Source organism: Rhinoraja longicauda, chromosome 4 (assembly GCF_053455715.1).
Source record: "Rhinoraja longicauda isolate Sanriku21f chromosome 4, sRhiLon1.1, whole genome shotgun sequence".
Lineage (NCBI taxonomy): Eukaryota > Metazoa > Chordata > Chondrichthyes > Rajiformes > Arhynchobatidae > Rhinoraja > Rhinoraja longicauda.
Window position 1 is genome coordinate 53,302,569 of NC_135956.1, and position 24,234 is coordinate 53,326,802.

The 24,234-nt window shown below is 39.8% G+C and overlaps 1 protein-coding gene across 3 annotated transcripts in view; it reads left to right on the forward strand.

Annotated features, from left to right (window-relative positions):
• nsmce2 (NSE2 SUMO ligase component of SMC5/6 complex) overlaps positions 1-24,234 on the forward strand; it is a 104,538-nt gene that overhangs the window by 68,082 nt on the left and 12,222 nt on the right. The gene's annotated exons all lie outside the window — the stretch shown is intronic.

Below are 24,234 nucleotides of genomic sequence, written 5' to 3' on the forward strand. Positions count from 1 at the left end.
ACCCACTGGCCTTGTCGCAATACCCTGAAAATATTTATCCATTATATATTTACTCAATTCTCTCTTGAAGACCGCAATGGAACCTGCCTCCAGTGCATCTGGATGGGCATTCCAGATTCCAATCACATGCTGCTTTTAAAAAGCAAATTTTCCTCACATCATACTTGATTCTCTTCCCTTTTGTATACATTTAGTCTCTGGATCTTGACCATGCCTCCAAAGGGAATAGTCTTCCACTTTTCATTACACAAACCCCTCATCATTTTCATACACCACTATCAAATCTACCCTCAGCTCTCTTTGAAGAAGCCAGTCCCACCTTTCTAATCTGACTTTGTATTGTTAGTCCCTCATCCCAGGAACTGGTCTCATAAATCTTTTGCAGATCCTGTAAAGCCTTCACATCCTTCTAATGTGGTGGCCAGAAATGAACACCATACTACATCTGAAAGTGCACCAGTGCTTTATGAAGTTTCAATGTTCCCTGCTTTATACTCTATGCTTCTGCTAATAAGACCTAAAACTGTGAATGCTTTATCAATTGCTTTCTAAATCTGCCTAGCACTTTCACTGATTTGTATACACTCCCATGTCCTTCTGCTTCTCTGCCCCTTAGAGTACAGTTTCCTTTATATCATATTGCCACTCATCATTTTCTGCAAAAATGCGCTGTTTAGTCTGTATAAATCAGAAGGATAATGCCACAGAAGCTTTTAATTTAAAACTCAATTTGTATCCTTGAAAATGTGTATTTAATAGTGCTTTTGAATTTACATCCTAAAAAAGAATTGAAGTGAGGATAATTATGTGTAAACTTACGTATGGGTGGAATTTTGTTCAGACCGTTTAAATGTTGACAGTTTCCTGAATGTTTTTGGGTCATTTGCTTCAGGCGGGCCTCCACGTGACTCCTAAAGATTGTCAGGCGATGGTTTAGAAAAACATTCCAACATTAGTTTCACTCATTTTCATTACTCAACAGTCAGAAATGTATCCAAAGGATCAGTTTTAATCAAAGTGTATATGTGTCAAGAGAAAATTAAATAGTAGAAGGGATAAAGGATTGGATAATTAATGTGAAAGACTAAAGTGAAATAAATAGGATGAGAGGAAGCTCACACTGAACATAAATAGCATGACAGGTTTTTTTCTGTGCTGTAAATTCTTTGTAATTCTGATGCAATGTGCAGCAGAGGAACAACATAGGTAACATCATCAGATTGTTGGTCATATTTTAGTGTAGGAAAATAAAAAGGCTAAGCTTTTCCCCCCCAAAAATGTGACTGAAGTTTGTCATTGGGAATACTTGAAAAAGCAAACCAGTTATTTTTCAAAATTAAAAAAAATATTTATTGTCAATGATTGCTAGTGAACACATCAGTACAGAAGCAAAAGAGGTCATAATCACTGGTACCTTTAGAAATATGTTAAAATGCATAGATTTATTCAGAAGAATATGTTGCTATAAATTATTCTGTTAACTTTGTTTAGATATACAAATATAAATTTATTGAATGTTAGCTTTTGTGTAGTACGCAAGAGATTTTGAGGGAATACTGATTATTCACACTTTGCACATTAAATACTTTGTTAATACTTACTAGACCAAGTAGACCCGTTGGGCCCAAACTTCTCCTGCATTGGTGCAGCACCCTCTTCTACCCCCCTCCCCTCCCCCCTTCCCCTCCCCCTCCCCTGCAGGGTGACTTGGACAGGTTGTGTAAGTGGGCAGATGCATGGCAGATGCAGTTTAATGTGGATAAATTTGAGATTATCCACTTTGATGGTAAGAATAGGAAGGCAGATTATTATCTGAATGGTGTCAAATTAGGAAAAGGGGACGTACAGTGAGATCTGGGTGTCCTAGTGCATCAGCAACTGAAAGGAAGCATGCAGGGACAGCAGGCAGTGAAGAAAGCCAATGGAATGTTGGCCTTCATAACAAGAGGAGTTGAGTATAGGAGCAAAGAGGTCCTTCTGCAGTTGTACAGGGCCCTAGTGAGACCGCACCTAGAGTACTGTGTGCAGTTTTGGTCTCCAAATTTGAGAAAGGATATTCTTGCTATTGAGGGTGTGCAGCGTAGGTTCATAGAAACATAGAAACATAGAAAATAGGTGCAGGAGTAGGCCATTCGGCCCTTCGAGCCTGCACCGCCATTCAATAGGATCATTAGGTTAATTCCTGGAATGGCGGGACTGTCGTATGTTGAAAGACTGGAGCGACTAGGCTTGTATACACTGGAATTTAGAAGGATGAGAGAGGATCGTATTGAAACATAAAAGATTATTAAGGGATTGGACACATTAGAGGCAGGAGACATGTTCCCAATGTTGGGGGAGTTCAGAACCAGGGGCCACAGTTTAAGAATAAGGGGTAGGCCGTTTAGAACAGAGATGAGGACAAACTTTTTCAGTCAGAGAGTTGTAAATCTGTGGAATTCTGCCTCAGAAGGCAGTGGAGGCCAATTCCCTGGATGCTTTCAAGAGAGAGCTAGATAGAGCTCTTAAAGATAGCTGAGTCAGGGGGTATGGGGAGAAGGCAGGATCGGGGTACTGATTGAGAATAATCAGCCATGATCACATTGAATAGTGATGCTGGCTCGAAGGGCCAAATGGCCTACTCCTGCACTTATTGTCTATTGAGAACCTTGAGTATACACATTGAGAATACACAGAAGCCTTGCGTAAGTGGCATCTCGCAAACAACCCACCTCCTGTCCCATCTGCGAAAGAGTCTCCTATTCCACTATGGCCTCATCTGCTATCTTAAAATTCCCAAGACCAGAGCAGAAGCAGATCATTCTCTATCCTGAAGGCCTGGTGCAGGCAAGAGAGACTAGATGCTATGAGGTTCTGCAACTTCGTCAGCAAGGAGCCTTGCTGCATTGTGTATAGCTCTATGACTGCCGAAGACGAAGAAAATGGATCTAGTGTCTGCAGTTTATTCTGCTTTTTAACTTGCATCGGAACAAGTAAGTAATCTACCCAATTTAAGTATCAAACACGGGGTCATCAAATATCAGAGATCAGACAATAAAAGACTTCTTTATTTCAAAATATTATTTTATTCATATATCTAGTATCTAATATAGTGCATTCACATGTTAATATTTTCAATCTAATCTGCATGACATCAGTTTCCTATTACCTACATTCCTTCAGCAACAGACCAAGAGTTATTTTTAACACATGTTCCATCCCTTTGGTCTACAATTGTGAGAAGGTCTTCCACCAGCTGCACAAGGTTAAGGTGCCCTCTGCATGTCATACTGAGACATGGAATGAGCCAGTCTGCAACATTCTTTTGTGGATAGCTCCTTGCATCAAGACCAGTTAGTTTTAGGCAGACCAGATGATGTCTTTCCCTGAGCTGATAATCTTCCAGCAGCAGTTAGTGTTGTTAGGCATTCCTGGAAGTCATCTGTAAAGCAGTGTAACAGGTGTTGCACAACTGTTCAGGATGTACCTCAACAAAGACCAGTGTATCCCCGTCCACAGCTCCTTGGCAAATGCACATTCCAAAAGTAGATAGAAGATTCTCTCCGGCATAGCTGCTCTGAAGGCAGCATGCAGCGTCACTGAAATTCCAGTTATACGCGAAGAATCTGACAAGGACGATACTTCTTGCACCTAGCCGAGCAAGATCTTAATGCTTGTTTGAAAGCACTGATGGTGAAGCATTCTGCAAATGATTGGTTATAGCAACAAGAGCTGTCGATGAGCTGCTTGGTGATCAATCTTAAATGCCAGGCAATAGCCATTAATAAAATGGAGCAGAGTGTATAGGTACATTATATTTACAACAAGAGGTTGGCTGCCAACCAGTTCTTTGATTTTAGTAATGGTGAATTTGTCTTGCTACAACAGAAACAAAGGTCAGAGTAATTTTTATCATTGCCTACTGAGCAAGTTGATTGCCTGTGGGACCATCAATAAGTCCATTGCGAATAGTTACTCAGATGTGATAAGTCACACCTCTGCAAAAACAGCAGATCTTGACGCGGTCTCACATAGTACCTTTAAGATTGTGGATGAATTGTGACTCCAGGATCTTCCCAGGTTATGAGCAGCTTGCAAGTCGGTAATGTGGCTCTGAATTGAGTTCCAGCACGGCATGGATGCCGACAATCCCATAGTAGCCAGTAAATCTATGTTGCTGGTCTCTTAAATGCTTGATCATATAATTTGGGCAGTTGTAAGCTGGGGACATCCTGTATCTGTTCTAAAATCATATCAGAATGATTAACTGCTTATTGAATGCTATGGATACATTGCATGAGTGCATGTCCACAAGTGGCATCCCCATAGAACCAGTTGTAAATGTATTCGCTTGAGGATGGGAAGATGTGACTTTGTGCGGTTTAACTGTTGGTCCTTTGCTGTTACACTACTTTTAGTTAATGGGTAGTTTAATCATTTATGGTGTGTAACTTTTGAATATTAAGAATTCAAGTATTTTTTCCTTAACAGTTTTCAGGATATAAGAAGTTTGACCAAAGAGGTGTGATACCTTTAAATGAAATGACGTAGGTTGATATTTGTCATGGTGTTATGTGCATTTGTTTTGATTGCAAGATTAAATGCTTCAAATTACCAAGCAACAGCTGCTTTATCACAATGGCTATCTGACTTAGCTGGTTTCCTAATTTCATGCTGGTAGTTGTGTTGAAGCATTTTCTAAAACAGAAGATTATTTGGCATGATAATTCAGGTTTGCAAAATGGGGTATTCTGACCACCATTATCCTCTGCTCCATGCAAAGCAATTTTGTCCTTTATTCTTTGGTGCATTTAGTTCATCTTTCCCTGGCCCTCTTACCTTCAAGCCTGTAGCACCTCGAACATTTCCCGTTTGATCAACCTTTCTCCCTACCAAGATGCTCTGTGATCAACCAAATACTGTGGCAGTACTTTTTGTTTTTACTGTAGAAGAAAATAATCTTAAATAGCATTTTGAACAGTCACGTATGCTCCTCAGATATTTTACATGACTGCTAGGTCTGTTACCACCTTAAGCATATCTGAAAATAACAATGACTGACAAAAGTAATGAAGGTTTTCACACATTACCCAGCATTGCCATTCATTTACATAATAAACATTGCTACATTGAAATATCTAAGCAAAAATTACTTAAGATACTCTAAAATTAAATAAACCTGAAAAATCAGGCACAAGTTCAAATTTACAGATTGCTAAATAATAAAGCATTGAAACTAAGACAAAGAACAAATAAAAGAGCAGGATTTGACTCCATTAATCTTCATTTAAGAGTATAATCAGAACCAAAATGACCAATAAATGTTTTATGTATAAAATATTGATTTATTGGTTGATATATTGATTTATTGGTCGGATAATATATATTCCACTGAGTTTTTAAATATCAAAATGTCTTCCTTGCAATTTTTCACTTCAATCATTTTTTCCCCAACCTTAGTTGGGAGTTACATACTGTATGCTATGTCATTAAGAATAAATAATGTGATGACATTAAAAGCAGTGGCCAAACTCGGGCCCAAGAAAATGCATAATCTCTTTATCTTTCAGTTGGTTGAGGCTGCACAAAAGAAGGTAATGTGCACTTGCAAAGTGTATTTCTGGGGGGGGATAAAAATATGAGTTTTGTGATTGGTGGGTTACTCCCAGAATGTTCAATGATTTGCAAAAATGTCATCAATTAATATTGTGTGACAATTCTGACATCCATCACAATCCAACTTCTTGAGGGTTCACTGAGAGATGGACAATTGCAAAATACGTCAGTCCTCCCAGGTGAATGAATGATCACTTGATTTTAAACAATTATAGCAATTTTTTACTCTTCCCTTCCCCAGTTAACACCTTTTAGGATTTCTGCACAAATTATGAAGTTTCCAAACTCACAGACTGCTCTACATTGAGCCAGCACAACTCTTGTGGAGTTCGGTAGCAGGATGTGAATGCTGCAGTTCCTCAGCAGTTACACTAGGAAGTATGCCGATTGAATCTGTGCCAAGTTGGAACTGGTGAAGGAACAGCAAGCCCATTCATTTCAATGAACAGCTAGATGCAAAAAGAGGAAGTATTAGTTAATTCATATTTTTTAATTCATTGAAGGCATAAATTCATTAAGGCATAGAATATATGCCTTTTATTTGCATTTGCATTATGTAGTCCCTATTAAGCAGTGATATGGCTCATTATTTTCTGATCATTTTTGTTTGTAAATACAGGTGGCCATGTGTGTTATGCACCCTGACATGTTGGAATCATCATACTGCATCCCTGCACAGTTCTGGCCATTCTATCCCACTGATTTGGTTACAACTCAACTGGCAAACCATTGCTGCCAGGTGTTTTACTTCAAAGGAATGGAAAAAGCTTTTCAACTCATCCAAAGTTAATTGATGGTCTGAACTTGGCCACTTGCTCTAATCTGAAGCCTCTGTGAACTCCTGGAAGGCTGTGCTCTCTATGGCCTTCATATCACAATCAGCTATGCTGTGATTATTTTATAGAATCATTCTCTAAGGCTACTAATCACGGAATCTTGAAGCTTAAGTGCAAATACATCTTATTCAGGATCAAAAGATGATTTGGGGATTTTGAGGTCCAAGAGCTCCCCTGAGTTGCTTGGAACTCCTCTTCTTCATCTGCCCTTATCGATTGAAGAAGGGCCTTTCTGTTTACCTTTTCAGAGCGAATAACCTCTTGATTTTCTCCTAAATGCTCCCGCCATTGCATCAGGGATTCAAGGAGGGGTCTCAGAGTTTGTTAACCTTTTGTAATCCCTCATAAGTTCATAAATATTGTCTGTCATCTATTTTATGTATGTTTAACTGGACTTAAAGGCAAGGTTGGAATAGAACTCTGTTGAAGCTCCAGGGCTTTAGACCACATGCTCTGCAATATGTATTTCACGTAAAATGACTAAATGGCAGTTCTATGGAAGCATGCAATGCAGTCATGTAGATTTTGCGGTTAATGACAAAGAGAAGTTCAAGTGATGTTTGTGGCATGGGTTTCATATTTTCCCAATGCTGGTTGCTGTCAAATGTGAATTTTGCAAAACTGGCATCTCCCAACACTGATGTTATTAAGCAAGCCAAGCAACCAATTATCTTACAGTTATTTAACAAAGAGAATGACTGCATGTAAAATGCAGAACATGTGCACATTTTAAAGGGAGTAAATCAAAGAAAGCAATCTATGTCAGATATGTTGATCATGAAATATAGGTATATATTTTTAAAAGGAACAAAAAATAAATATCCATAAAAATGCACAATATTGAAATAATTACATGACAGAATGATATCCACAAAAATAAAGCTAGGGTGAAATAATGACTCCATGCCATTTAAAATCTCCAAATACTTGCAATGAAGCGTAACATTTTCAAAGGTATTCCTCATAAACATGGTCCAGAAATACCTGAATTTCTTGATAAATCATTGAGTTATGACAAGGATATTGGAAAAAGGTTGAATACCAGCAAATGCAGTGACAGAGCAGGAAACTAATGTCAATTAAATTTGCATTTAATTGCCCAGGTAGTGGCCATTGCAGCTCACAGGGTTGAGCTACTGTAAGTGGATCAGAAGAAACTATTGATGTTCTATTAATTGTCTATGCCACCGGTATAGTGATTGTGAATAACTCCATATTCCAATGAAGGTATTTTTTTTAGATGTAGAGACGCAAGGTAATTCACCTTAAAATGGAGGCACCTTACCAAGGGTAGTGAATTGTTTGTCCATTCTGCACTTTGCACTATTTTCCTTTCCATTGACCTCAAAAAAACTAAAGAAAAATCAGATAGAGAATATATCGAAAGGCTGATAACTATTATGCTGCTACTAAAGTTGATTTCTATTCTCTTCCCCAACCTCCAGAAAATGTATTGATTCAATAAATTTTCACTGTATTTCAGTACATGTGTCAGTACTAAACTAATTACAAATTATTTATATTCATTTTTAGTTTAGTTTCTTTATTATCCTATCATGTACTAAGAAACAGTGAAAAATTCTGTTGTGCATGCTATCCAGTCAAATCATACCATAAATGAGTACAATCATAAACAAGCATAAGACTCGAACAATTTCTAGCGAACAGATCCTCTTCTGGGACAGCACGCAAAGAGTCGCCACACTCCGGTGCCATCTTGCATCTATCAGGTCTCAAGAGTCTGCAAATATCAAGTCTGATCTTGTTTTACTTGTTGAATATGTACGTAATTTTAAGATTGTTTTGGACTTCTGTTAACTGCATTATTTTGCTTTTGAATTACTGAATCACCTCGTTGAATATAGGTAACAATGATGTAACTGTTCCCACTTACAGAATTCATTTATAATGCTCCAAAAAGCAAGAGCTTAAAGTATGATTTAAACTCCTTCCAAGTGTCCCGAGTGTGTGTAGGATGGTGTATGGGGATCATTGGTCGGTGCGGACACGGTGGGCCAAAGGGCCTGTTTCAGCACTCTATCTCTAAACTAAACTAAATATCAAGTGTCCGAGGCATGGACATCACAGTCAAGCCAAATACTATTTCCAGCAGAGACTGCTAAAAAAAGCTGCCTAGAAATAGAACATTTAATAATTTTCTCCCCCTTCAGTGGTTTGATAAAACCACACGTTGAATAGTGTGTCGAGTTATCATGCCAGGAAACTGACTTTCAAGGTTTCAAAACAGGGATAGCATTTCAGAACTACAGTGCCCTCTATAATGTTTGGAAAAAGACCCATCATTTATTTATTTATTTGCCTCTGTACTCCACAATTTGAGATTTGTAATAGAAAAAAATCACATGTGGTTAAAGTGCACATTGTCAGATTTTATTAAACGCCATTTTTATACATTTTAGTTTCACCATGTAGAAATTACAGCTGTGTTTATACATAGTCCCCCGATTTCAGGGCACCATAATGTTTGGGACACAAGGCTTTACAGGCGTTTGTAATTGCTCAGGTGTGTTTAATTGCCTCCTTAATGCAGGTATAAGAGAGCTCTCAACACCCAGTCTTTCCTCCAGTCTTTCCATCACCTTTGGAAACTTATATTGCTGTTTATTAACACGAGGACCAAAGTTGTGCCTATGGAAGTCAAAGAAGCCATTATGAGACTGAGAAACAAGAATAAAACTGTTAGAGACATCAGCCAAGCCTTAGGCTTACCAAAATGAACAGTTTGGAACATCATTAAGAAGAAAGAGATCACTGGTGAGCTTACTAATCGCATAGAGACTGGCAGGCCAAGGAAGACCTCCACAGCTGATGACGGAAGAATTCTCTCTGTAATAAAGAAAAATCCCCAAACACCTGCCCAACAGATCAGAAACACTCTTCAGGAGTCAGGTGTGGAATTGTCAATGACCATTGTCCGCGGAAGACTTCATGATCAGAAATACAGAGGCTACACTGCAAGGTGCAAACCACTGGTTAGCCGCAAAAATAGGATGGCCGCGTTACAGTTGGCCAAGAAGTACTTAAAAGAGCAACCACAGTTCTGGAAAAAGGTCTTGTGGACAGATGAGACGAAGATTAACATGTCAGAATGATGACCAGAGCAAAGTATGGAGGAGAGAAGGAACTTGCCAAAATCCAAAGCACACCACCTCATCGTTGAAACACAGTGATGGGGGTGTTATGGCCTGGGCATGTATGGCTGTTGAAGGTACTGGCTCACGTATCTTCATTGATGATACAACTGCTGATGGTAGTAGTATAATGAATTCTGAAGTGTATAGATACATCCTATCTGCTCAAGTTCAAACAAATGCCTCAAAACTCATTGGCCGGCGGTTCATTTGACAGCAAGTCAATGATCCCAAACATACTGCTAAAGCAACAAAGGAGTTTTGCAAAGCTAAAAAATGCTCAATTCTTGAGTGGCCACATCAATCACCCGATTTGAACCCAATTGAGCATGCCTTTTATATGCTCAAGAGAAAACTGAAGGGGACTAGCCCCTAAAACAAGCATAAGCTAAAGATGGCTGCAATACAGGCCTGGCAGAGCATCATCAGAGAAGACACCGAGCAACTGGTGATGTCTGAATCGCAGATCTCAAGCAGTCATTGCATGCAAAGGATATGCAACAAAATAGTAAACATGAATCCTTTCATTTACATGACATTGCTGTGCCCCAAACATTATGGTGCCCTGGACTATGTATAAACACTGCTGTAATTTCTACATGGTGAAACCAAAATGTATTAAAATTGCCTTTATTAAAATCTGACAATGTGCACTATAACCACATGTGATTTTTTTCTATTACAAATCTCAAATTGTGGAGTACAGAGGCAAATAAATAAATGATGGGTCTTTGTCCCAAATATTATGGAGGGCACTGTAAATGTATGATTAAAGTCTCCAGGAACACACATTCTTTGTACTTCAGATGAAGAGAATTATAATATTTTAATTTCAATTGTGAAAAACAAAATGATTCCAGGTAACTGCATATTAAATTGAGATATATGTCCAGGATGCATGGGCTCAAGCTAGTAAAAGGCATACTTAGTACTTCTATCAGATTCAAATTTCTCATCAGGTTTTGAACATGACGATCCATGACTTTTGAATAGATCAACAAAGGTATGTATCATGGAGTTACTTAAGTGTAGGTGGGGCATTTTGATATTCTGATGAGATGAATCTAGAATGGCTGAATGGCCTTTTCTGAACATAAGTATGTGATTTAACCAGGATCCAGCATTTTTGTTAAACCTAAAGTCCAGTTGACCTTTCTCCTGACTCGGAACAATAAATCCATTGTCTGACTGATCTGTATGCTCTGTACCATCTCCATTTAAAATGTAATGCTTGGAATTAGTAGATAGATTAGTGATGCGCTCTTTCCAAAATAAGAATGAATAATGACAGCCCCTCAGATATCAATACTCCAACTGTTCATGTAAGTTCTCTTTCTTTGGGCAATAAATGTGAAAGAAGCACAATGGCGGCGCTGCCCTAGCAGCTGCGGCTTACCTGCGGTCCATTTGTCTTTGTGTTTTTGTTGTTTTCTTGTCTTAATTGTAGTTGTGATGTGGTGTTTTTGAGTTTGTGTACTATGTGTGTATGTGGGGTGGGGAGGGGGGGAACTGTAAAATTGTAAATAGGTGTCCCTTCCGAACGGAGACCCGACCTTTGTTTTCTGGGTGTTGTCTCCGTTCGTGCTGCGGCCTACCATCGGCCCAACTCCTGGAGCTGGCGGCCTCCAGGGCTCTGGTTCGCAGAGCCCGCGGATCGGACTTACCATCACCGGAGCCGGCCGTCCTCGGAGGCTGCGGGAGCGGCTGCGACTCGCCTTAGGCTCGGGCCGCGTGGATGCCGACATTGGGAGCTCCGGCAGCGGCAGCGTGTTCGCCCGCCCCGGATCGCGGGGCTTGGATCGCGGACATTTCACCGTCCGGCGCGGCCTAAAATATGCCGCGGGATGTTTCTCTGCTGGGCGGGGGCTTCAATGTCGGGAGCCACGACCGCCCCGACGTGCAGCAACAGCGGCAGCGTGTTCGCCCGCCCGGATCGGACTTATCATCAGCGGAGCCGGCCGTCTTCGGAGGCTGCGGGAGCGGCTGCGACTCGCCTTAGGCTCGGGCAGCTGCGGACCGTCCGGCGCGGCCTGCAACCACAACAACCTGACCGCGGGAGAGGACAGCAGGAGAAGGGAAAATACATTGTGGCCTTCCATCACAGTGAGGAGAGGACTGGAGGAGACTCACTGTGATGGATGTTTCTTTGATGGATGTTTCTTTTTTTGTGTGTTTTTGGGGTTATGTAATTTTAATGCCTATTTAATGCTTTTATTGTTGGACTGTGGGTGACTGAATTTCGTCCAATATTGGATGACAAATAAAGCTATCTTGAATCTTGAATAAAATCACTCTGTTGCCACCTTAAATTATTTTCAAAAAGGAATAAGCAAGCAATAGCCTCTGTTCTCAAAGAACAATGACCTATCTGTTTATGACTTGCAGCCTATGCACCCACGGACCCTTGCACTTCCATAGCAAATTGCATCAAAACTATCGGAACCATATCTCAACTTTAAAGAGCAATGCCTCCTGACCATAAACATTGTAATAATAACTCACTTGTATTACTGTAGACTTCTGAAAAGCCGGACTGTGACTTGATTTTTATAAAACAGTGGGAAGAACGATTGAAAGATAAAGGTATTCACTCGCTGAAATTAAAATGAATAAGTTAATGTGAAAAACAATACTGCATATTGCAAAATATGTAATAAGGTTATTTCACAATTGGATTTATGGGATTCTGCTCCAAATACCAATTTAAGCGTTGGCAGTAACATCAAGTTAATTGCTCAATAAACAGTTATCTATGAAAGAAACTGAAGGAAATTAAAGACCTTGCATGGAGTAGTACCATTTGAGTTTGAGTTTAGTTTATTGTCACATGTACTGAGGCACAGTGAAAAGATTTTGTTGTGCGCTAACTAGACAGCGGAATGACTATACATGATTACAATCGAGATATTCACAGTGTACATGATAAAGAGAATACATGTGTAACGTTCAGTGCTAGATAAAGCCGGTAAAGTCCGATCAAAGATAATCCGAGGGTCTCCAATGTGGTGGATTGTAGTTCAAGACTGCTCTCTAGTTTTGGTAGGAGGTTCAGTTTCCTGATAACAGCTGGGAAGAAACTGTCCCTGAATCTGGAGGTGTGTGTTTTCTGTACCTTTTGCCCGATGGGAGAGGGGAGAAGAGTGTGGCCAGTTTGCGACTTATCTTTGATTATGGTGGTGGCCTTGCCGAGGCATCGTGAGGATAATGGACTCAATGGATTGGTTTGTGTGATGGTATGGGCTGCGTCCACAATTCTCTGCAATTTCTTGTGGTCTTGGATGGAGCTGTTCCCAAACCATGCTGTGATGGATCCCGATTAAATGCTTTCTACCGTGCATCTGTAGAAGTTGATGGAAACATGCCGAACTTCCTAAGCTAATCTGCAAGAATGATCAGTTAATCATAGTCAATATAATATGGTCCCACATGATTGTATTGCTGTCTGAACTAGCTCTGAGCAACTTTCTGCACATCATCACTATTTTCGATTTCTTTATATACACAGTTCCATTATCTTGAAGTTTTTGTGCATGAAAGCAAATGCAACACGTTGTGCCACATATGTCCTGCATGGTACATATTACACAATCTTTTACACAAAGAATAATAGACAATAGACAATAGGTGCAGGAGGAGGCCACTCGGCCCTTCGAGCCAGCACCGCCATTCAATGTGATCATGGCTGATCATTCTCAATCAGTACCCCGTTCCTGCCTTCTCCCCATACCCCCTGACTCCGCTATCCTTAAGACCTCCATCTATGTCTCTCTTGAATGCATTCAGAGAATTGGCCTCCACTGCCTTCTGAGGCAGAGAATTCCACAGATTCACAACTCTCTGACTGAAAAAGTTTTTCCTCATCTCCGTTCTAAGTGATCCTACCCCTTATTCTTAAACTGTGGCCCCTAGTTCTAGACTCCCCCAACATTGGGAACATGTTTCCTGCCTCTAACGTGTCCAACCCCTTAATAATCTTATACGTTTCGATAAGATCCCCTCTCATCCTTCTAAATTCCAGTGTATACAAGCCTAGTCGCTCCCGTGTTTCAACATACGACAGTCCCGCCATTCCGGGAATTAACCTTGTAAACCTATGCTGCACGCCCTCAATAGCAAGAATATCCTTCCTCAAATTTGGAGACCAAAACTGCACACAGTACTCCAGGTGCGGTCTCACTAGGGCCATGTACAACTGCAGAAGGACCTCTTTGCTCCTATACTCAACTCCTCTTGTTATGAAGGCCAACATTCCATTGGCTTTCTTCACTGCCTGCTGTACCTGCATGCTTCCTTTCAGTGACTGATGCACTCGGACACCCAGATCTCGTTGTACATCCCCTTTTCCTAACTTGACACCATTCAGATAATAATCTGCCTTCCTATTCTTACCACCAAAGTGGATAACCTCACACTTATTCACATGAAACTGCATCTGCCATGCATCCGCCCACTCACACAACCTGTCCAAGTCACCCTGCAACCTCATAGCATCTTCCTCACAGTTCACACTGTCACCCAGCTTTGTATCATCTGCAAATTTGCTAATGGTACTTTTAATCCCTTCATCCAAGCCATTGATGTATATTGTAAATAGCTGCGGTCCCAGCACCGAACCTTGCGGTACCCCACTAGTCACTGTCTGCCATTCTGAAAGGGACCCATTTATCCCCACTCTTTGCTTTCTGTCTGTCAACCAATTTTCTATCCATGTCAGTACCTTACCTCTAATACCATGTGCTCTAATTTTGCCCACCAATCTCCTATGTGGGACCTTGTCGAAGGCTTTCTGAAAGTCGAGGTACACCACATCCACCGGCTCTCCCCTGTCAATTTTCCTAGTTTCATCCTCAAAAAATTCCAGTAGATTAGTCAAGCATGATTTCCCCTTCGTAAATCCATGCTGACTCGGAACGATCCTGTTACTGCTATCCAAATGCTCCGCAATTTCGTCTTTTGTAATTGACTCCAGCATCTTCCTCACCACTGATGTCAGACTAACTGGTCTATAATTTCCCGTTTTCTCTCTCCCTCCTTTCTTAAAAAGTGGGATAACATTAGCTACCCTCCAATCCACAGGAACTGACCCTGAATCTATAGAACACTGGAAAATGATCACCAATGTGTCCACAATTTCTAGAGCCACCTCCTTAAGTACCCTGGGATGCAGACCATCAGGGGGCCCTGGGGATTTAATCAGCCATCAGTCCCATCAGTCTACCCAAAACTTTTTCCTGCCTAATGTGGATTTCCTCCAGTTCCTCCGTCACCCTAGGATCTCTGGCCACTAGAACATCTGGGAGATTGTTTGTATCCACCTTAGTGAAGACAGATCCAAAGTACCGGTTCAACTCGTCTGCCATTTCCTTGTTCCCCATAATAAATTCCCCTGCTTCTGTCTTCAAGGGACTCACATTTGCTGTGACTATTTTTTTCCTCTTCACATACCTAAAAAAGCTTTTACTATCCTCCTTTATATTATTGGCTAGTTTACCCTCGTACCTCATCTTTTCTCCCCGTATTGCCTTTTTAGTTATCTTCTGTTGCTCTTTAAAAGAGTCCCAATCCTCTGGCTTCCCACTTTTCCTTGTTATGTTATACTTCTCTTTTATTTTTATGCTGTCCTTGACTTCCCTTGTCAGCCACGGGTGCCTCTTACTCCCCTTAGAATCTTTCCTCCTCTTTGGGATAAATTGATCCTGCAACTTCTGCATTATTCCCAGGAATACCTGCCATTGCTGTTCCACCGTCTTCCCTGCTAGGGCCTCCTTCTAGTCAATTCTGGCCAGCTCCTGCCCCATGCCTCTGTAATCCCCTTTGCTATACTGTAATACTAACACTTCCGATTTTTCCTTCTCCCTCTCAATTTGTGGAGTAAAACTTATCATATTGTGGTCACTGCCTCCTAATGGCTCTTTTACCTCGAGTCCCCTTATCAGATCAGGTTCATTACACAACACTAAATCCAGAATTGCCTTCTCCCTGGTTGGCTCCAGTACAAGCTGTTCTAAGAATCTATCTCGGAGGCACTCCATAAACTCTCATTCCTGGGGTCCATTACCAACCTGATTTTCCCAATCTATCTGCATGTTGAAATCTCCCATAACCACCTTAGCATCACATTTGCGACATGCCAATTTTAGCTCCTGATTCGACTTGCACCCTATGTCGAGGCTACTGTTTGGGGCAGAATAAGACAGAACAAAAAGATGAATGGGGAAAAATAAGAATCTGAGTCTTACCTAAGTTGTTTACACATTTCCACCAGCCAGCTCAGAGCAGCAATGGAAGATCAATGACTTGAGGCAGCAGGTGAAGTAGAAAGGTCAAAATAATAAATTTTGGAGAAAATAGAATGATTCATATTCTCAGTTTACGATGCATGGAGGAAGTGAGATTGGTTTGCTATCTCTTGAGAAGCAGAAGTGTTAGTTAGGCTTTTAGTCAGACACAATAACATGCTTAACATGAAATCTGAAAAGATTACCGATGTAAGCTTGGAAAATTAAATTTTGTGTAATGTTTTCTAATTTGAGCGTGTGTAGAAACATTTTAGTAGTTGTCATAGCAGATCACAAAGGCGCTAGTTCATTTCTTTAGCAGGATGTAATAACATTTTCTCTGTGCCTTATTGATTAGTCTGCTCTGCGGCTGTTGAGAATATGAATCATTCATTAATTTAGTCTCATGAATAACTTTGGAATAGTCATATGTTCTCAAAAGATATGAAAGAAAACTACCTATAATCTTGTCCTTCTAAGGTTATCCTTCTAAGGAAGTCTATTTTGACACACAATATATTTAATGATTACGTGTATTATTCCATCTAAATTATTTGATATAGATAATGATGTGTCCTGTCCTGTGTAAACTGTCCTGCGCTTCAGATTGTGACCTGGATATTGTCTGAGTATGGAGGTTACAGCACTAATGTATTTAATACATTAATGTAACCTGCCACAGGTTGAAACACTCGAGTTTTGTACCTTTAGTGCATGACTAGTGCAAAACCATAGATATTGACCTCAATCATTTTCTTTTGAGCAAGAGAGCTCTCACATTTTATACGATTTAACTTTAAAAACAGCACATTTATTTTATGTGGTTATTTGCAAATTCTGAAGTGATCTTAATTCTTTTGCAAGCAATTAATTACTGAAGTATAGTCTGGTAAGGTCACTGTTTAAAAATGAGGGGATGCCCCTTTAAGTTGCTGATTTCGTTGCTGAAATTGTTTCTCTCAAAGGAATATGTTTCTTTGGAACGCTTTGTCAAAGGGCAGCAGAAGCAGAATCTTTGATTATTTTTAAGGTGGAGGTATATAGATACTTTTTGAAAAATTACTATGGGCAGACAGGAATGGAGTTGAAGTTACAATAAGATTAGCCATGATCTTATTGAATGACAACACAAATGAGGAACAAAGTGGTCTCCTGTTCCTCGTGCATGTGCTCATATGTTGCTGTTTGAACACAAATATGACATCCAATTTATACAAAGCAGGATTCCATCACAGTAAATGAAAGAACTAAATATGTATTCAGCTTTGGTGATATTGGTTGAAGGAAACTGTCCTGTGCTTCAGATTGTGACCTGGATATTGTCTGAGTATGGAGGTTACAGCACTAATGTATTTAATACATTAATGTAACCTGCTACAGGTTGAAACACTCGAGTTTTGTACCCTTAGTACGTGACTAGTGCAAAACCATAGATATTGACCTCAATCATTTTCTTTTGAGCAAGAGAGCTGTTATTTTTAGACACCCACCAGGTTACATAAGTGTTCTGAGAACTATCCGTAACCTGAAGTTTCCTTAAGTCAGAAATGCCACTGGTGGAGAATGTAAAAGTTGCACTTTTAGATTAATTAACTACAGATTAGTACAGATCTTAGATCAGATGTTAGTTCTTAGTTAGAATTCGATAACTTTACAGATTCAAAACAAGCTGGATTTTGAGAGTTGCTGGACACAGAATGCCAGAATAACATGTTTCTACTTGTAATAATGGCAAAAAGATTACAAAGTGGTATACAAAAAAGTATGCAAAAAAGCAATGCTGAGCTGAAAGAGTGCTTAGTCAAACAGATGGATGGAAAAGGGCATTTTAATAGAGAAGAAGCTGAAAGGATTCAGAGACCATTCCAGAATTTGATATCAAGGCCGATAAATTAATTGTCACCATTGGTAGGAAGAAAGTAGTGGAAGATATTCAAAAGACTAAAATTGGGGGATTGAAGACAAGGCAGGCAGACAATAATGTCTCAGTTTAAAGTCTTGACTGAAAGATGCTAACTCTTTCATGTCTGCATTAACATGTATGGACTCTGGCTTGAGCCCTTCAACAAACAATGCAAAAGCAAGTTCTGGTAATGGAAGCAAGATGATATCTAAATAATAAGCCTTCCAAAATTGATAAATAATCAGCAAGTCGAGCAGTGTTGGGAGAGAGAAACAATTAACACATCAGACTTGGATATGTTACATTTGTGGAAGATAACTGACCTGATATGCTACTCTGTTTTGTTCTCCAAAATTCCGCTGAGAATTTCCAGATTTTTTTTGTTTATATCAGTTTTGCAGCATCTCCAGTGTTTTGATCCGAGGGTTATAAACATTTAAAAAAATTCATTGCAAAAAGATGTGCTTTTCAGCGAGGCAAGTGATTTTGCTGAATACACCTGAGAAATTGTATGTCGGGGAGAAGCCTTCATGAGCTTTATGGTGTGAATAGAATATAGGTGCACGAGTACGCCATTCGGCCGTTCACGCTTGCACCGCCATTCACTGTCATCATGGCTGATCATCCACAATCTGTACCCTGTTCCTGGCTTTTCCCCTTATCCCTTGACTCCGCTATCTTTAAGAGCTCTATCTAACTCTCTCTTGAAAGCATCTGGAGAATTGGCCTCCACTGCCTTCTGAGGCAGAGAATTCCACAGATTCACAACTCTCTGGGTGAAAAAGTTCTTCCTCATCTCCGTTCTAAATGGCCTACTGCTTATTCTTAAACTGTGGGCTCTGGTTCTGGACCCCCCAACATTCGGAACATGTTTCCTGCCTCTTGCGTATCCAATCCCTTAATAATCTTATATGTTTCAATAAGATCCCCTCTCATCTTTCTAAATTCCAGTGTATACAAGCCCAGTCGCTCCATTCTTTCAACATATGACAGTCCCGCCATCCCGGGAATTAACCTTGTGAACTTTGATTCTTGGTGAAATTAATTGAAATGATAACTTCATTTTGTCATATTTCCTGTACTTCTAACACAAGATGGAAACTGCAAGTCAGCAGTGAGCTTTCATCCTGTATGCAACAACCATAAGCAAAATGCACAATTTAACAAGAGGATTTCCCCTCTTCATATTTGTATTCTTTTTCTTTTTTTGAAGTTTTGTTCAAAATCCTTCACAAAAAAAAGTTTAATATGGTATTTCCGAGCCAGAACAGCTAAGAAATAACATAATGTTTCACTTGTTTCACTTGACACTGAGTCTGAAAAAGGGTCTCGACCTGAAATGTTACCTATTCCTTTTCTCCAGAAATGCTGCCTGAGTTACTCCAGCATTTTGTGTCAATTTTCATGTTTCACTTGATTCCCTTGCATTATCGCTTAGCTAGAATTATAAGTAGACCAGAGAGCTTTTAAGTGGATAAGATGAATACTGTCATAATAGTTTTTGTAAATCTGGTATAACTACCCATTTAATACAGTTTCTGTTGTGAATGACATTCCCAATAATCAACAATGGATCAAATAAGTCTATATTGGTGTGTAAATGTTCTTTTCAAATAAACGCCCTTTCATTAAATCTGTTTTGTAAACCCTTACAGTATTAAAAAGACAAAATATCATGAAATCATGAAATATCAGTCAACAGAATTTGCAACACAGCATTCCTTTCAAATGACAATCTACATTCATTTACTCTTTGAAATTTCATAAACATTGCCACATAGGGCAGAAAAACAGGTCTTGGCACATTCATACTACCGAAAATAGCCTCTAATCTCTATCAAATAACCTACGTTGAACACAGAGCTGTACCAGATTTGAGGTTGGGTATGGAATTTGGTTACTTGGGGACTTTCTAAACGTTTGCTTCACACAACAAAATGCAGAAGTTAGTATAGTTATTACCTCCACTAACCATTTTTCAGCATTATAAAATAAGAACAGATAGATCACAGGAATGGCTTCAGTTCAATTAAGAGACATATAATGTGGAGAACCCTTTCTGAGCTAATTTCTCTGAGGAATATTACTTGGTAAATGTTTGGATACATTTTGAATATGTATAATGTTACAATAACATTGTTACTTTGTCTCTGTTGTCACAAAACTTACTTTACAAAAATGAACATAAATATATACAGATGTATTTGAATAGTTTTGCTTCCATTTCCATCCTTAAACACACAAGCATTATATTTTACTTTGATTAGACTAGATTCCTGCATTTTTCAAAGAAAAACCTTGTATTCAGCTAAGCTAGAAAGATTTATGTAGCTACAAATATGCTACAAACAAATTGAATGGCTGGAGAAGGCAAGTCGAGTACTTCTGTGGGTAGAAAGGAATGGTTGGGACCTTGAGAGGGGACTTTGCGTCGGGACCTTGAGAGGGGAGATTGCCAGTAGAAGAGGAGAGGGGAGGTGGGTGGTGACGCAAAAGTGAGAGGTGGATGGATGAAGGGTGAAGGACAGATGGAGTTGGGTTGTGGAGGGGCTGGGAAAGGGGGGTCGTGGAGTGGGCCCACTCCATCACTCCCCCTCCTATTTCAGGCTGCATCTGCTAGTCATCCTTCATCTCTCTACTGCCATACCAATTACTTCTTGTTTCTGTCTCAGCACTCCTCCACTCCTTTTGCAGGCAATCTCCCCCTTCCACTCGTGCACTGATGCAAGGTTTTGATCTGAAGCGTGGGCATTCTTTTCCTCTCTGCAGGTGCTGCTTGACGCGCTGACTTCATGCAGCAAATCGTTTGTTGTTCTTCCTACACAAATAGTTTGTTGCTCCAGATTGCAGCATCTGCTGCCTTTTGTGTCTCCATTTTTGTATGGGCTAATTTTGATATGCCTTAAAAATGGGATGGACATTGTGATGCAGGATTAACTTACGTTTGTTGAATTACAGGCTTTAAGCTAATTTACTGCTGCTATCTTATTTCAGTGACTCTTCTTAGGCAGTCCCTTGGGAGTTGACTGGCTTCCACTTCATTTCTGAGTATTGAAGAATGCGTGCATGATTTATTTTAAAATGGACTGGCAGTTGCGCAAGAACTGATGCATGTTCTTGATGTCGTAACCCATTGGGTGATGGCACAGTCTGAGTTGATTGGAAACCAGGCACTGCTGTGTGGACTTTGCATCTACACGTGTACATGTGCTCACAGAGATGTTATACACACTCTTAGCAGATGCACTCTGACCATGTGCACACTCCCGTACATATGCTTATGTATGTTGCCCACATCCTTCACTGTCCCTTCACTCATCCTCTTGGTCCTTTAATCTCCTCTTCCCCAATCCTATCTTTATCTGCACAGCCTCCCCAAAACATCTTCCAGGGTTCCTCCTCTCCAACATCCTCCCATAGTGTTTTGCACTCAATTTATTTTACCTTTCAGATCAGCTTCCTCATCGAGACTCTGCCCTTCTTGTCAGCTCTTTTTCAGCTGCCTCCTCCCCTTCATCTTTCTTTTCCCCTCTATAAAACAGTGCAGTCTAGTTGCCAGACACGTATTCACTGTCTGTGTAACCATCTGCCTACTGTAGCTCCTTTCCCTTTCAGAGCTGACTGCTCTCTCCACTATGCCACTATCCCAATGGCTGTATTGCTTATGGCCAAGACCAGATATCCCCAAATCTCCCTTCAGAAAACCTCAGATAATCCTTCAGCAGCCTGCCTGACACCTCCAGTGGTTTGGTATGACCTGGTGTGAAATTACCCATGATTTAAGTAGAAGTTCTGTTCTCAAGAGACATCGATGCCTGGATACTGTGGGGAGATTATATTGAAGCAGGTTTTTTATTCCCCTATTTTTTAAAATCAAAGACAACTTTTTTTTTCTGCTTGTCAATTTCCAAAGTAACTTTTAAATGGTTCAATAGATTCAGATTGAAAACACTTCATAATCAATTTGCTTGCATCTTGCGAATAGTGTTCTCTAATTTATTACTTGTGTTATTCCAATTTGTATTATGGATCATAACCTGCCTCAGTCAGAGACCAGGGCCCCTTCCAATCATATTCGGAAGGGATTGGCAACAGATTCTCCCCGTGATTAATATCAGGAGTTGAATCCTTGAAATCTAGTGCAGTTCCACAAGTTATTAAATGATCTCAGATAAGTGGTCATGGTTATTATTGGTCTTTAAATGCCATTTCGTACAAACAGCACCACTAACCATTGAAACTAGTTAACTTGCCTTTCCCCACCATCTATGGTCCAGCAATTTCTGCCAATCATTATGTCGCACGTTAAAATTCATGAGCATCTTTGTATTTCTTATTTACAAGCTGCAGGTAGTGTAAGTGGGCACCTGTCTTGCCTTCACAAAGAGAGAACTCTTTGTATTTCATGCAACTTTAACAGCTGTTGTCCTGGTTATGGAATAAATTGTTCAAATGGTCTTATTGCATCGGATCACTAGAATACAAAGGAATGTAAAACAAAGATGAATAAACTGTTGTATGTAGCGGGGTAAAATTTGCTTTATAACTTTGCTTTAGAATATTAATTTTGTGGTGGCTTTTTTTTTTGCAGCGCCTCCATAAACAAAATTCAATTTTCTTATAGTCTAATTTACCTACCTTTTGGAGATTAAACTGTGAATGTTTCTCCATTCTAATGTGTTAAAGCCAAATGTGGACCCATCGCAAGACATAACAAACCTATTTACAGTGCCCCTTTAAAGTAGCAAAAATATCCCAGACTATTTGACTTTGCATTTATCTACTAGATAGATGTCAGGTAAGATGCCAGGACATCGAATTCGGGGTCTGATTAAAATAGCTATTGTTTGCCTGCATGGGTGAAGCTACAACAGCTGGCATGGCACAGTCCTACTTTGATTGCGACTTTTGCGACGAGATTATGGTCAGAAACGTACTGTATCTGTATTAAATAATACATACAGAATATTGATATCCATCAATGTACTTTGATACCATTGCCTCGTTCTATGACTTGCATAGATGGACAATATCATGAAAAGCCACAGTTTTTCAATTGACTTCTATCATGGCTGATGGACAAAACACCCAGACTTCCCTGGTTAACATATCATCATAGGGCTATCTTCAATAATCAGGCAGAGAGCTCAATGTCTTGGGGCAATTAGGAATGGGAAAAAATGTATTGTCTCCTACATTGCACGGGCAAAAAATAAATCAACGTATCATTCATGGTGTGGGGTTGATTGATACAATTGGTTCATAACTACAAAGTTAAAACTTGTATTGCCATTTTTGGGGTTTTTACACTAGATATTTTCATTGGCCATTCCTGTAATCAAGCTTTGCACCATGTATGCTTTTAAGTGCAATTAATTCCGCACACTACCTATGTAAACGAAAGTGAACTGAATGCATACTCCAGTCTTACCGAAGTCTGGCTCTGGGTGAAGCAGGGAAGAGGTAATGTGTTTTGGGGTTGAAGATTTTCAGAGTCCCTGATAAAAGTGAAGAGGCAGGAAGTGTGCATCAATTCCCTGTTCTCATTTGCAAATTGGTCCACAGAGAGGTAACACAGGAGTAGGCCATTCAACTAGGTCATAGCTAGTGGACAAAACTTTTGTTGGTTCCCCAAACATTAAAACCTATGTTGAAAACCGAATAAAATTCTATTACTTATGATCTCGCTACAACAGTTTTTGGGAGAAACAATTTCTGATATCCATTGCTTTTGTCATCTGAATGCTAAAGCCCGGGTTTCACCATATAGCATTGATTCAAAATGCAATTCGCCCCTGAAAGAAAAAACTTTCAATCTTGCAAATTTCCATCATATTTCTAATTTTCTTTTCTTTTTGTGAAAATTGTTTTTTTATCTTTTTCTGTCCAGCCTGTCCAGTTACGCTATTATGCCAGCAGTATGAAAAAATTGTCTGTATCTCGAATGAGCTGTCAGAGGAAGCAAAAGAAGCAGATAAAATTACAACATTTAAAAGGCATTTGGGCAGTTATATGGATAGGAAGGGTTTAGAGGGCTATGGGCCAAGTGCAGCTAAATAGGACTAGCCAATACATCAACTTGATCGGCATAGGCAAGGTGATCCAAAGGGCCTGTTTTTCTGTTGTACAGCTCCATGTCCCTCTGACTCAAATAACCTGATTGTCACCCTGACAGTGGTATAATAGCCTAGGAATTGGATTAATTTTGCCCGTTTTGTTTTAGAAAATCATGCATAAAAGTCATTTTGTTAGTGTATTAATGTAATAGTGCCTGTTTTTTGTGGAAATCTAACTCATTTGGAAATTGGATAGGGCACTTCCTGGGGCAATTCACCTTATTGTGAGAATAATTTTTCCTGTCTCATATTGAATTTATGACTAATTTATTACTCAAAGTAAGCAATGGGTTTGTCAACAAGGAGACATGAATCAAAAGGTTTCAACTGGAACACGGATGTGTTGCTATCGTC